Source organism: Ambystoma mexicanum, chromosome 10 (assembly GCF_040938575.1).
Source record: "Ambystoma mexicanum isolate Mex_15411 chromosome 10, UKY_AmexF1_1, whole genome shotgun sequence".
Classification (NCBI taxonomy): Eukaryota; Metazoa; Chordata; class Amphibia; order Caudata; family Ambystomatidae; genus Ambystoma; species Ambystoma mexicanum.
In genome coordinates, this window is record NC_090932.1 from 1375622107 (window position 1) to 1375638004 (window position 15898).

At 43.2% G+C, this 15898-nt stretch overlaps 1 protein-coding gene across 2 annotated transcripts in view; it reads right to left on the bottom strand.

Moving 5' to 3' along the window:
- SGSM1 (small G protein signaling modulator 1) overlaps positions 1-15898 on the bottom strand; it is a 1887833-nt gene that overhangs the window by 1410352 nt on the left and 461583 nt on the right. The gene's annotated exons all lie outside the window — the stretch shown is intronic.

Consider the following 15898-nt stretch of genomic DNA (forward strand, 5'->3'; position numbering starts at 1 on the left):
ATAGCATAGCATAATATGCCGGGTAACATAGGATGCGTGGTATCTCTTGGAGATACAGATATAGATGCAAATTCCCCCTCTCCACCACCCCCATCACAGGGGAGTAAATAGTATTAAGGTGCATAGAAAGCCCTATCTTAGAGAGTCATTGATCAAAAACAGCATGCAGTCTAGAGGGTTCAGCACCCCTGGTGGCCCTAATTGAGCAGATATGGCCCATGGAAACCACCATAATAGCGGAGAGTGGTAAGGCAAAAAGATGGGAGGGAACTTAAAGATCAGGGGAGAACTTCATATGGTTTAGCTTAGGGGAGGAAAAACGACACAGGTGCTACATTGTAACAGGGTGTTGCAAGCCTCTGTGTGTGTGAGCTTACGTTCCCTTTCTTGACTCAGGTATCCAGGAATATCTTGTTTCAAGTGGGAATGCTGGACATCATAACAGTGTAGCCATAGATGATCTGTGGTTGTTGTTGCTGCGGCTACATCGTCCCAGAGGAGCACAATAATTCTAGCTGGTCTGCAGGCACTCCTCATTGGCATCAGTGACCCCTGTGCATGATGCCTCTATTGAGGTGGGACAGTAGGACCGAGTGGCTGCAGTTCAAGAGATGGCAGGTAGGGAGGAGCCTCTCAGATAAGCCCAAGTTCCTCACTTTCATATTTCATCAGCTACAATCAGGTAACCTGGCAGGAATTTTAAGATTCGGTGCACTGGTCGTTCTTTTTTCAAAAGGAAGGATAATTGTATTTCTCAGCTGCTGTACATGAATAGGCCAGTGCCAGCACTTATTAGACTAGTGCCAGCATTTATAAGAATGTGCTGCTGCAATTTGTTTTCTCTATATCAAGCACAGGTCAGTGCATACATTTTCTCTGCAACCCATTAAACCAGAATTGCAACTTTTACAAATGGATTATACCACAAATGACAATGCATGCCGCGGTCTCAGGAACACATTAAAGTAGATCATTCAGATTTACTGTGTGTGTTACACATCTGCATTGGGCAGTCCCATTTTGACAATATCCTAGAAACAAAACCATTTGCATGCAAGTGTTAACAGGAAAATAATCTAAATCCCCAGAAAATGTGAACTTCCATTGTTGCCAATGTTCTCCAAAGATCAGCCTACTGTATGCTGTGACTTACATGTGTTATTTAATGACTAGCTTTTCGGGTCACATCTCCCACCATTAACATAACCTATTTTGTAATTACTCACAAACTTGCCAATTATTCCCACCACTCTATCTTTGCATGTTTCGTCTGATTTGTTTTACATGTTTCCTGGACGCATAGCTGCATTAGGGCAGGGGTCTGCAACTTTCAACTCTTCAGATGTTTTGGGTTATAAGAACAATTATCCCTCACCACTGACTATGATATGATATGATTGTTTATTTAGATCGCACCTATACACAATGTGTTTCAAAGCGCTTCAAGGCAAGGGAGGGAACAAGGGAAAATATAATGACATTCTTACAGGCCATGAACATTAAGGATGTGAAATTAACTATTGTACTTGGCCTGACGAAATTTCAGTGCAAGAGCTAGGACAAAGATAAGGAAGGGAGGGGGAGAGTGGGAAGGAAATGGAAACAGACAGGCGACTACCGTACTAGGCCTGACGACATTTCTGGTAGAACTGGAGAAAAACAAAAGGTTAGGGAGATGGGTGCAGAAAGGGAGGGGAGGAACAAAACAAGCAACTATCGTACGAGGCCTGAGGACATTTCAAATAGTGCTGGGGGGGGACAATTAAGGGGAGGGGACAGGAGACAGACGAGGTTGCTATCATATTAGGTCCAGTTACAATTCCGATAGAGTAAGTGCATAAAAGAAATTAAATGGAGGAGGGGAGGAGATAGGTAAAGGGAGAAAAGGAGAGGAGGAGAGAACAGAAAGTAAGCAGTCAAAAAGAGTGGAGAAGCAAGAGAGGAGAGAGAATACATTTGGAGAAGTCAGTAGTAATACAATATTGCAAGCCAGGATACAGGATAAAGATGGGAACAGCATGATTCAGGGCCACCATGAGTATAAAATGCAAAGGAAGTTCAGCATGAGAGTTGACAAAGGTTGACGCACTGTGAATCAATGAAGTCCATAAAAGTCAAATCCAGCATTCGCCACAAGACGGTGATGGTGAAACCAGAATGTATCAGGACAGACTCCTGCAGAAGTAGGCTGGAAGGGAAGGGGGAGCAGGGTAGAAGAATAGGACTATGCTAGCTAAGACCGACAAAAGTTGCATTAGGGTGTGATAATTAGGATGCTCACCTTAGGCTAGTCGCATTGAATTAACAGAAGGATGTTCTGAATTATCTATGATCATCCCGGTGCTGTAACCTGGGAACCACCCCAAGTTGTGTGACTATAATCGGCCCCTGTCCAAGCTGACACAGGACGTAAAGATTCTTACAGCACTACTGGCTCCTCGCCTTTATCGGGTTATAGGGTCTCTGATCCATGAGGACCAAACTGGGTTTCTTCCTGGGAGTAATACCTTCATGAACCTCTGTCGACTGCTGCTGCTCCGTCTACTGGGATCAGATATATGCTGTGCGGCATACATTTGGGTTAGGCCAGGTATTTATACAGTGAGTGTGATTGTTGTTCATAAAACCGATATCCAGAGTCTGCACGGGCATATATATCTCCACGGCCTGAGAGATCCATAGAGGTACCAGGCAAGGTTGCCCGCTGTCCCCAATGTTATACATTTTGACATTGGAGCCCCTTACAGTATTCCTGTGGGCAGAATTCGGTGAATCTGGGATATGGGATGGGAAATCTAGACATTTGATTTTGATTTATGTGGATGATGTCCTTTTGTACCTATGCGAGCCAGAACACAACCTACTCTTGTTTCGAGGTATTGAGCAGCTTTCCAGGACTTCATGGCATCACATTTAACAGGGATAAATCATGCATGATCCTCTTGGGCAAATTTCAGTAGCTGTATTCCCAGTACCTTTCAGACCTGGGCATATGGTCATGAGTTTCGGTATTTGAGGATACTCATTTCGCACTAGGCTAAGGAAATCCATAAGCATGACATGGTTAAGGCTCTGTGATGAATCTAGCAATGTCACCACTGTCTGCCCGGGAAAAGTCTCTCCTATTATGGCCAGCGAAGGGCAGCTGCTACCTGATTCCAACCCTGGCGGTGGTTGCCTGAGGGAGGACCATATGGTGGGAGACAACACTCAGGGGACTCGCTAGATGGAACGCGGTATTCCCTCCCAATCAATGGACCCTAAAACCCCTTCTTACAACTGTAAGAACCATCCCTTCCCTAATGGGCTCATGGGTTGTACTTCACCTAACATTCCCCTACAAAGTACTAGGACGAGGAAAAATAGGAGTAAACTGAATGAAGATCACTTTCCCAGTACTGTGACAAGGAAGATCCCCAATGACTCACAAGGGAGTTATAATATCAGTACTGTGACGAGAGAGAAGAATGGAGGAATGAGGATTACATTTAAGAACAACATATAGCAGTCTAGTCTTTCCCAAAATCCTATTGGTCAGAGCCAGTATACAAGCAAGGAAAGACTCAGGAAGTGTGAGAGAGTCCCTCACTGAAGGACCTGGCTGCAGGATTTGTGTGTTATAGGAGAAGGAACTGTGGACTTCTGTTTGGTCCAAAGAGAAGGGCGAATCCTTGCACCCCAACTGCTTATGGGGAGTTGAGAAGTGCTGGAGGAACCAAGGGGACCAGTCTGCCCCCTCTAGGAAGAAGGGGAATCCCTTTGCATCACCAGAGTGCCAGAGCCCAAAGGAGACTGAAAACTCCCTGACTTCCTGCACAGTGCGCAACGGGAGAGAGAAAGCTGCTTCTTTCGGTCCAGATGGAGAGACTGTGGGGCTGCAGAGAATGATGTGGAGCCATCCGACTCAAGGAGGAAGACAAGAAAGGCTATCTGTGAGAGAAAACATGCTGCAGGAATGCAAGAAGCCAGTGCAGGGCTCCTGTGCATTCACATGTGTTAAGCAGCAGCATTTGCCTCTTCAAAGGTGGACACAGAGCAGAAGAGCCCAACAGGAACCGCGAGAGGCAGAGAGGCAGAGAGGCAGAGGAACGAAGGCAGCGAGAAGGCAAGAGACGTTGAACGCCTGCCAATGGCTTGCTGCAGGAAATACACCAGCAAGAGCCGGTGAGTACCCAAAAGGGAAGCAGGGACACCAGGGCGTATTGGCAGTCATGCCACATGCAGGTAAATGGGGAAAAAGCTAACAAAGTGCTTGAAAGAGAAGAAGCAAGTGAGTATTTTATTGAAAGGGAAAACAGAAGAGAAGTAAGAGACATTAAAGTATATGAGTGTGTACAATGCACATATAAAGAAAGCCCTGGCAGGATAGTGTACCATTATATTATAACAGAGAGTGTCCTGCCTAGGTAGGTTCAACATTCATCAATATTGCATGATTATAAGTCGGGTAATTTCGAGGAGCTAGGATTCCTGGTTACCTTCATAGGTCAACAATCTGGTTTTCTGTAAAGGAGTACATAACAATTGTGGTCCTTATATTGGCCGTTTTCAATTGACCTACTTTTATTTCTTTTTAGATAGATATGTTTAGCATCTCCTTAAAAGTTACTTGAGGCGCTTTCTGGGACATGTTACAGTGGGTAAATCAATATTTGTGCATAAACATATTGAAAAGAAAACATTAGTGAGAAATATTTGTGAAAAACATTTGAAGAAAATTCTGAGTGACACAACACATATTAATTCATTGTTCACTTTGTCAATACATTATTCATCGTATCAAGAGCATATCGTATCCAATCCTTGGTCATGATTTTGAAGACGCAAGTTGGTCAAGGCTAAATATTCTGAACTAAGCAAGCCAGAGGGTTAGCAAAGGTAGTGTGGATAGTGACGTCATCAACAGTCATGAAAATCTTGCCTTCGACACTACTACACAGCTGATGCTGGGCCTGGATATCGTCTCTCTCTATACCAACATCCCGCAACAAGCTTCCCTAGACGCCATCAAAGAAATACTTTTATCCCGTGTTGATAATGATCCGGTGCCCACCTCGTTCATTCTCTGGTGCGTGGAATTGGCTTTGAAGTGCAACTATTTTGAGTTCAATGGTAAATTCTACCAGCAAATTGAAGGTACAGCTATGGGTGCCACTATGGCTCCCAGTGTAGCCAACCTCTCTGTAGAGACGTTTGAGAAATCCAACATTTACAGCGACCTTAACCCTTTCAGCAGCAACATTGTCAAGTGGAGTCGTTACATAGACGACATTTTGGTACTATGGAGAGGCACGGTGGTAGAAGCCAACTATTTTTTGACCTGGCTTAATAACCCACACCTGCAGTTCACCATGACTTCCAGTAATGAATCCACACATTTTTTAAATCTCACCATTTGTGCTGCTAATGGGGTCCTCAAATTAAGCCGTATCATAAGCCTACCGACAAAAACTCCCTGTTGGACTACTCCAGCCATCACATTAAACACCTACGTTACAACCTTCCCTTTGGCCAGTTTCTACGCCTCAAGAGGAATAGTTCGGATAAAGAAACATACGAGGCAGAGGCCACTACTCTCAGTAGGAAACTTAGACAGAGAGGCTATCCTAAAAAATTGGTGAAGAAATCGGCAAAAAGGGCTTTTAATAATAATCGTGAAGCTCTACTTGAACCTAAACCTGTCAAACCTAAAGATGATCCCATTGTCTGTGTTAACACCTTTACTGACCAGAGCTTTGAAATTACCAACATTATTAAGAAAAATTGGAAAATCTTTAAAACCACCACCCAAGCTATGCCTATGCCTATCTTTGCGTATAAAAGGATTCTGTGCCTCTGACACGTTACTTTCGACTTTTTCGGGCCAGCTAACCTTTGTCTACATTAGAGACTCTTAGGGACCGCTATTTGCCCTTCTGGGCCTCTGCCGCGGCAAACCTGCTCTGTGTTTACATCTTTGATTGACTGTGTTCACCACGGTCTTCTGTCATTCTAAGATGGCCACCGTGTTTACCTCCTCCTTGGCTGCTCTTCATCCACCAGACATAGTAATAGGACTTCTGAGTCTCCATGACTACCGATGTAGTATCGGCCGTGGAGAGCCTTCTATTCCATTCACGGTACCGTCCCTGACTTACACGGAGCTTTCTCACTCCAGCGGACTGTTTACAGCATTAGCGCTGATCAAAGGATTTCCTCCAGTATTTGCCGCCCGACGTGTAGGATCGACGGCCTCCGTAGGTACAGCTTGACTCAGTGCATTTCTTGGCGACACTTAGTTGGGTTTAATATGAGTCGGACTATCCTGGTATTTATTGTTTACCACCTCCTCTTAGAGACTTGGTCACTTCTCTCTAGTGCTATTACGTGTCGTGCCTACCATGCGCACTCCGGGCTCTTTATACCCAGGCTAGGATTCTTGCTACATTTCGCCTTTCGGGGTTCTTTTCCCAGAGCATACTGCACACTCGCTTTCTCTGTTTCTGTTCCCCCTGAGTTTCTTACCGACACTGGGTTATCTCTTCACAGGCCATTCTATGCACGTTTTCTACAGGGTGGTCGCTCCTGTTGTCTCTCCTTCTGCTATGCTATGGGCACATTTCCTGCTTCTCTAAGCAATCACTGGCGTTTAATGGATATTTTTATCTCATGTAGGATTGACCCCCGGTCTTCTACCTCCTACTACCTTCCAGTAGAGAGCACCCACAGGCATCATTGGAGGTACTTGTCCCCTCTTTTTTAATGCCATAGTTCATGTATTTTGAACCTTGCAATTCAAATTGCTATTCATGAGCTCACTTTTTGCCCTTTTTGTGTTTTTACTTTACAGATGCTATGAAATCTTCATTGTTAATATTTGTCTTTCACTGTTAAATTGGTTACGTTGTCATCTATGTACCTCCTGATGAATGTTTCATACTAATTCTAGGAACAGAAACATGTCGAGATATCCCTCTGTATTTTAACCAGAGATACAAATTCATGACACATTGACTCTAACTATTGTAGGGTACTACACCCTTGATTTGATATGTACCGTTCTGTGTTTTGTGTGTTTATTTTGATACACTGTTAACTAGCTAGCCAAGCTTGTCACGTAACTTCTGTTCAAGTTTGTTCTTTGTTACAAATTGTTTGTACTGTGGACCGCATTATTTAATTAGTTTTTACCTTTGTGACCTAATAAACCTGATACTTATCTTTAACTGTAACTGGTCCCCTTGTGGTACTCTAATCCTGGGAGTTCTGTGTTTTCTGGCATCTATATTATAGCTTTGTCTCATTCTATAAATGTGGATAGTGTGCCACGCAGGTCCAATTATTACATAAAGAAAATACAAGAGGTTTGGAAATATGTACAGAGCCCACATGAGAAAAGGCGTGGAAGGCAAAGTTAAGCTGCAAGTGTGTGTATCTAAGAAGGCCCTGGCAAGAGAGTAAACGAGACAGTTTTTTGTAATTTGCTAATTGTTTTTTTATAACGTGCTTTATACCCAATGGTTTCTAAGGGGGGGTCTCTGGGGATCAAACCTGTGTTGCTCTGCATCGTCTTGCTTCCAAGGCGTGCGCATTGCCCCTGAGCTATCCTCCTGGACCAAGAATGTCCTGGCAGGAGAAGTATACCTGGCAGTTGCAAGAGTGTTTAAGAAAGCCCTGGCAGTAGAGTATACCAGGCAGTTGAAAGTGTCTGTATTTAAGAAAGCCTCATCAGGAAGTATACCGTGCAACGGCAGGTGTATTCACATAAGGAAGTCCTGGTAGGGAAAACACACCAATGCAAGGACAAACTGAACAGTATATGGGAAATACATCACCGAAAGGGGACCCGAGAAGGTGTATCGGGACTAGTAACATGTTGTGTGAAACCAAAGACAAAAGGAGTGAAAATCTGGCAGGAATCCTAGCAAAATAAAGACAAAGAGCCAAGTTGTTTTGTGTATCAGTTGTATTGTGGAACAAGAGAAACCCAAGGATCTTTGAATATACAACAAAGGGAAGAGAAATCCAGGGGAAGGAAACCACCCCCTGGAACAAGGAACTCTATCCTTCTGGAACATTTGTGTTGGAGTTACTCATTTTCCTTTTTGAGCATTTATAAACCACTCAAGGCCAAAGACATTACCCTTTTCAACTTAGAATACATTTTGTTAGCGTGTGAAGGCCAGAATAGTACTTTGGACACATGACGATTTTGCTTTGGACATTCTGACATTGACAGACCCTTAGTTTTGGTTTAACTGCCAATTCCATTTAATGAATGTGCATCTCCATCCAAAATGTCATCTTCTTCAGAGTGTTAGTTGTTTCAGGCTGTTATTGTCATAGTCTTATTCTCTATGGGAAGAATTACCTTTCCATTTTGAGACTTCCAGATATTCTGGTAACGGGATAAAGGTCTACTCCTAAAAGCGGTCAAGGGGGCCCACTTGTCAAGTGCACCACTTTCTAGTTTTTCCGACAAGTTTCAATGTGAGGTAAAATATCCATCTGTGTCTGTAGTGAAAAATGCTTGTGTGTTGGTTGCTAAGTAACAAGTATACCACATAACGATTGTTTGGAATCCCACTGCAGGGATGAATCCAGCACGCGGTCTACTACTTCTTCATTAATTTGGGCTTTTCACTTACTTTCTATATTGGATTTGGATTGTGGATACTCATTTAAAACTCCTGACCTCTTTTGAATCCGGGAAGAGGACAGGACTGCATGTATAATTAATACTGGTTTTTCCCTTTATTCTAGGGGTTATTTTATTCCACATATTACATAATAACACTGTCATCCTGTGTAAGACCTGCTGTCTTGCTTCCTTTGATGCAGGAGAACTTGCAATGGATATTAAAAATAACTGTTGAAACTGTACTGTCGGAATATATATGCCAATGTGGACCAAGCAATTATCTGCATTGGGTAAAAATAAAATATGCTAGGAAGGTAGGAAGGTCTATGGTGCATATCACCTTACTGAACATGTGACTGCGCTGTCCTCATTCACAAAATATGTCTTTGAACTTGTGAATGAATATAGGAGAGCAGTACTGTAATTCAGAAATGGAGACATTTACTTTTTTGCACTTAGACAGCTGCGGTCTTGAAGAGGGGCACTGCATTTCCCGAGTTTCATGCCAGGTCAAGATCACCATTTCTCAGAGTGATTTTTCTCGCTGCAACTGCATGCTAGAATATCCTTTCCAGTGAGAAAAGAAGAGTGATATCTCTAAATGTCATTGCCAAGAACAGTACTCACTTGAAGCTGTGAATCCACCCCAATACCACTAACGCTGCATTACATTCACAAGCTCGCCTCTCTGCTGGATTGGAACTATAGGACTCTGTCTCCCCATCTCTGAAAAATCTAAACTGGCTGCCCAAAAAAGCTTACCTCACCTCACATGTGATGCACCAGCTACAAAGCAATGACCACCGACTTGCATCTCACCTGGCAGAGAAAATAAATACAGGAGGCAGCGTGATGTTAGAAGCAAAAACATAGCAAGCCCCAATTCCCAAGAATTGCAAAAGGGAAAAAAATGGAAGGTCTTCTGAAATGACGCTCGCATATTCTCAAACATATCCCCTACCACACATCAGCCTTGCATGGTAATTCTGGCAATTCAGAAATGTACACACGAGGAATACCTCACTGATCTCTACTACTGTGTCCTAGGTACAGAATCTCAAATCATCCACTGCCTAACTACCTATTATTCGTATCTTCTTTGTTGCAGTGCTCCTTTGCTTTGTGCCTTTGCTAGTTTTGCGATTTGTAAACACCAAATACAAAAAATACATATATTATACGATATTGTCACTAAAAAGCTATCCAGCGCATGCTTCTCGACTTCCTAAATAGCACAGCCTGATGGACAAAAACTGCGCTGAACAGGCTGCTGGCTGATAACTTTACTACATGGGCTGTTCCTGTTACTGCTAGAGAGTGCAGGATAGTACAGGCAGGTGGGATGCTTTTGTTTGTTCAAATATCTGTCTTAGCAGTTGATTGGTGAAAGGCCTGGCCAGATTACAGACATTTGGGAAGGCACATTGGATTTGGGGCCACGTTTGCATCTGGAATGAACCTCAGTTTAAGTATAGAGATTATGGCGAGACTGGCTTGACACGGAATTTCTGAAAAGGGCTCTGCAAAGATGTGCCAGGGGCTGGCATCTAAAAGATTAAAAGGTGGACTGTCACATCTCAAAGGTAATCTGATGTAGGCCAGTGTAACATAAAGCATCTTTGGAGATAATACAAAAATCACTGTCCCTGCCAGGGGCAGTGCTGCACATACTTGTTTGGCTAGTAGGCATTGACTCAATATCAAAGAACGAAGTCTCAGTAATACCATTAAGCAATGAATTGAAAATAAGGGCAATAAATGTAAGGACAGCATCATGTTATGCTCCCTGCACTAGCCATGCAAACATACATTGTCATGTCCATCGATGACTATCAACATCTTTAGTATTTAGTTTATTTATATTGCGCGCCTGGCCAGGGGGCATCTCGGCGCATTTCTTACAAATTTACAGATAACACCACAGATAGCATCACAATACAGGTCTTGGAAGTACATAGTGGTACATATATTATATTACGTATATTAAACAGACCATTTTGCCTGTAGTGTTTACTGAAAATATCAACATTTAAGGTATTTACAGAGAGTAAGTTGCCAGAATAGGACAAAGACTATAAAATTGGGTCCCAATTTTACAGAAATATTTACAGAGATTTAAAGCAACTTTACATTAAGCGATGGAAGAGGCTAAGTCCTGCTCAGTGAGCCATGATGTGGCTTTGTTTTTAAAAGCAAGGTAAGGGAGTTCAGATCTGAGTGTGTTCCACAGTTTGGAGGCGAGGACTGGGAAGCAGGATCCCCCAGCTTTCTGTAGTTTAAATCTGGTTATTTCAAGCGAATGGGCTTGTGCAGATCTGAGTGGTCGGGTGGCCGTGTGTGCTGTGAAGCGGTTGGCCAAATAATCAGGTTCCTGGTTGACTAAACACTTATGATTAAGTGCAAGAGTTTTGAGTGAGATTCTGAGTGCAACCGGGAGCCAGTGAAGACTCCGTCTTGTGTCAGAGATATGAGATTTTCTAGGGATATTAAGGGCTGCTCTAATAGCATTATTCTGAGTTACTTGTAATTTGTTGATGTTTTTGAGACTAGTCCCCAAGTAGAGGGCATTGCAGTAGTAATCTTTAACCATGATGAGCGTTCTAGCAAGGATAATGCAATTCGAAGCAGTAAGGAACGGTCTGCAAGCTGTCAGGAGTTTGCATGAGTATGCAGATGCTGAGACCACCGCATTGACTTCTCTCGTCAGCGAGAGGGTCGAGTCCAGATAGAAGCCAAGGGTTTTGGTATTATTAGAAACCTTAATGGTATTCCACCCGTTAATGCTAAAAGCTTTAAAGGCGGGGTCCAGTTTATTAAGTCTAAGGTGGGAACCTAAGATAAGTCGCTCAGTCTTATCATCGTTTAAGCATAGTCCATGATATATCATCCAGGCCTGAATGACTGAATAAACGTTGTTAAGAGCTTAGGAAGCAGTTTCGTGGTCTCCAGTGATGGGAATGAGTATCTGAGTGTCATCCACGTAGTTAGTGTAGGTGACACCCAGTCCATGATATATCATCCAGGCCTGAATGACTGAATAAACGTTGTTAAGAGCTTTGGAAGCAGTTTCGTGGTCTCCAGTGATGGGAATGAGTATCTGAGTGTAGGTGACACCCAGATAGTCGAGAATATCAAATAGTGGTTTTGTGAACACATTATACAATGAGGGTGAAACGCAAGACCCTTGCGAGACCCCACACGTGACTGGTGACGGATCGGTGGAGGCAGAAGGGGAGAATACCCGCATAGTTCTGTTTGCCTAGAAGGAACTGATTCACGAGGTAGCTGCTTCTGACATGGTATGATATGGCATTTGTAACGCGCCTATACACAAGTGTTTCTGAGAAGTGGGCAGCAATTTTTAGGTGATGGCAGAGAATCCAATGGTTAATCAGGTCGAAAGCTGCCGTGAGGTCCAGTAAGAGTAATAAGGCTAGCTTGCCCTTGTCTTTGAGGTCCTCAATTTGTGTTTTTAGGTCAATGAGGGCAGTCTCTGTTCCATGTCTGAGGCGGAAGCCTGATTGCCGAAGACCGAGGAGTTTGTTAGATTCGAGGAAGTCCTGCATTTGTTAATAAGCTTCTTGGTCTAAGATTTTCAGGAGGAAAGGCACGGTGGTAATGGGCCTGTAGTTGGAGGGGTTGCTCGGATCAAGGGTAGGTTTTTTGATGAGGGGTGACCTACGCATCTTTGAAATTATCTGGGCCAGTACCAGATTTGAATGAATCATTAATGAAGGTGGTAATGAACAGGGCTAAGTCATGGACAGCTTCTTTGATGACAGGCGCAGGCAAGAGTCGCTTTGACAGTTGGTAGGTTTGAGCTTTTTAATTATATTTTTAATGATATTTTCCACTTCCCAAATAGACAAAGGGGAGAAGCTGAACGGTTTTCAAGGGTGGGTGGGTGCAAGGTGGTTAAGATTGGGTGTGGTAGAGGGTGGGTCTGCACGCAGGCTACATTTTTTATTATTAAATTTAGTCTTTAGTGTAGTTATTTTATCGAGCAGCGCATTTTGGATATTAGTACACCATAGGGTGTCTGTAGTGCACTTGTCAATGGGGGTTATGGGAGATTCAAGTTCTTTGAGAATCTTGAAGAGCTCTTTAGTATAAGATTCTGCCTGCAGGATACATTTATTGTAGACGTCCTTTTTTGCTGTGAGTATCGCTTTCTTGTAGTTGGCAGAGGCGGTAATTCGCGTGCTTTTATTGGCGTCTGTTTGATCACTTTCCTTAGTGTGATTCTGCATTTCTTTTTGCTTTGAGTAAATTTCTCAGCTGTAGTGTGAACCACGAGATAAGGTGGGCGCGTGGTTTCGGTTTACTCAGTTTTAGAGGGGCTATAGAGTTTAATGCTTTTTGGATTGTTTGGTTGTAGATATCAACTAATGCTGTCGGATCAGAGCAAGATACAGCGGCATTGTTGAGAAGGGGAAGGATTAGCAGTAGAAGTTTCTCCTTCATAATATCCTTCTTATTGTGGGTCTGGATGGATGGTGCAATACTAGGTTTAGGATTTGGAGGTGACGCTTTGACTGTGATGGTTATTTTATGGTGATCGGACCATATGCAAGGTGTGACAGACATCAGGTTAATGCTGTAGTTAAGATCAGTAAGCCAATCGAGGGTTCTCCCCTTGATGTGTGTAGGCTCATGGATGTGGTGATTAAATCCTAAATCACATAGAGAGCTGGCAAAGTCTAGGGCTTTGGGTCATTTGGGTCTTGGAAAACAAGATTGAGGTCCCCAAGAAGTATCATTTTAGAATTGGGCTTGGTGTTAACCGTAATGAGGGTAGATATATCTTCAGCAAAGGAGGAGATGGGTCCTGGTGGGCAATAAATAAGATGCCCTGTGGCGGTTTGATTAGGAGATAGAGGTAATTTGACTGATACTAGTTCAGCAGAGGGAATCTGGTCATTGGGGATGTGTCTAAGTTCTAAGGAGTTTTTAAAGATGAAGGCAACGCCTCCACCTTTTGACTGGTTAGTGTCCCTATCACATCTAATGATGGCACAGTTGTCAGGTATTGCTAAAGCCAATGATGGTCTGTATGCCGCGTGTAGCCATGTTTCAGTGACGGTTAGGAAATCGAGATCCTCTGTTACAATAAAGTTGGCAATGTCAAGCGTGTTTCCTGGGAGCGATCTGGCATTGATAAGGGCCCCTTTCATCGTGGTATCTTTTTCCATGGGCGGATAGTTAGAGTTGGTGGTTGGTGTGTTTTTTAGAGTAGAGGTGGCGTTATCTGTTTCGTTAGATAGGGTTGTAATGGGTGGGGGGTTACTTTCAGGTAGAGGGAGTGGTTGGCTTTTTTTGCTAAATCTGGAGCCTAATCTCAGGTTCCTAAGGTTGAGTGCACATGGTTGGTTGGGCGTGGGTTTGCACGCAAAGTGTTCGAGCCATAGGGCTGGTGAGTTCAGATACGGACTGATGCAAGACATAGTGTACTTCGGCTGGAAGCTATGCAGGGTGGGAGTGTACGATGTTGTATACGTAGGGGTGCCATTCAGTGAGGAGGGCTGTGCGCAACCGGAACTAGTATGCCAATTTGGGAGGAGGTGTTGTGTGTGTGCTGAGTGTAGAGATGCAAAGTGTGCGCTACTGTTTATGGTGAGTTTAGAGATTGAGGATGTAGTAAGGAGGAGTACACAGTAAATATGATCTAGCCCATACATAGTTGAGATGAGGCTGTCACGTGGTTGGAGCATACAGGATCAATAGACACAGCAAACGATCGATGTGGGTATAGGTTTCGTAACCACCTACTATAGGGTTTACAGAACTAAGGTTGACAAGCACCAGGAGTGAGTTAAGTAGTTGGCAAACATGGTATAAGTTGCAAGGGGTTATTTAGCATAGGCACGTTAACTTATTCCATATACAAGCTAGACTAGATAGCAGACAAAGGTAGGAAGAACCTTAATACGGTAAGCATACAGTGATTTAGGCACAAATAAGACTACTCAATTGGAGAGTATGACAATTGCTAGTGGTAGGACAGATGCAGAGTGTAAACAAATTACAGGCAATGACAATATACACAATATATTAACATATACAGTAAATGCTATGGATTTAATTACCAAAAAGGGAATTCACTAGTGTGGTTCGACAAGTCAATTCAATATCACAGTGTAACATGTAAAACAATCCAATCGAAAACTCCCCTTATCAGCCACGCAAAGCGCAAATGTATTTATTGGCGGTTGGTATTGCACAACAAGCAATGGGATAGGCTTGACAACACAAGGGGAGAAGGAGTGATGGAGGAAAAGAGCAATGCGAAATGGAGTACACAACAATGACGATTCACAACAGCGGTAGGCACTGTATTCCTGGAATAGATACATTGCAGCCAGAAAAACAACACAACAGTGAAGAACAGAAATAATCTGTACAATATTGCATTTGATTCACAAAAGTTCAGTCTTTAGCCCAGGGAGCAATATCCCAGTGCGGATTAGTACGAGAATCATCTCTGCAAAATGGTAAAAGCATTAAGCATTATATGACCTTGTTACCATTTCCCAGGAACACACAGATCACAATATACAGATTCTTGTGAGTTTCCGAATAAGACATGTAGGGACCACAGAAATGTGCCATAAAATGGTACGCTGTAGGAAATTCAAGTATACTCCCCTCCCTTCCTTGCTAAATAGCGAATATTAGTGTCCTTGATGTTGCCCACAGAAACGTATTGGGATAGAAATAATTACTTCTAGATATCCACCGTACCCTATTTCCTGGCTCCAGTGTAATCTCTGCTGCATTGCAGATATGGATGCTCAGCCAAAGATGGAGGCTTCTTATTTATTGCTGTCAAACACTCTGGCAGCGCAGTGCACTGTCTCCATGTTTCGCCCCAGGTGTCCTCGCTAGTGTGCGCGTTATTGTATTCTATTTCAGGCAGCCATGCGCTCATGATTAGTTTTGCCTCCTAGTCATATTGTGTTATCCTTTGCTAGACTGCACCGAAACGCACACATCACGCATCGACCCACACGCATAATGTGTTCATATCAGCATGGATTTGCTCATTCCGTTTCCCTGAAACTGCAGTTTCCGCCACTGAAAAATGGTGCCATTCACAAAATGTTTTTCTTAAAAAATATGCACATTAATAAACATCATCTTCTTAAAGTCAGTCCCTCAGACCTTCTTTCAAGCAGTGTTTGGAATGCATAATATTTTTTCCCCAGAGAACCACATGCATTACCGACTGGCTAGGATGCATACTAACTATCAGAGGAGGGAGAGATTTTGGAAGCCCCT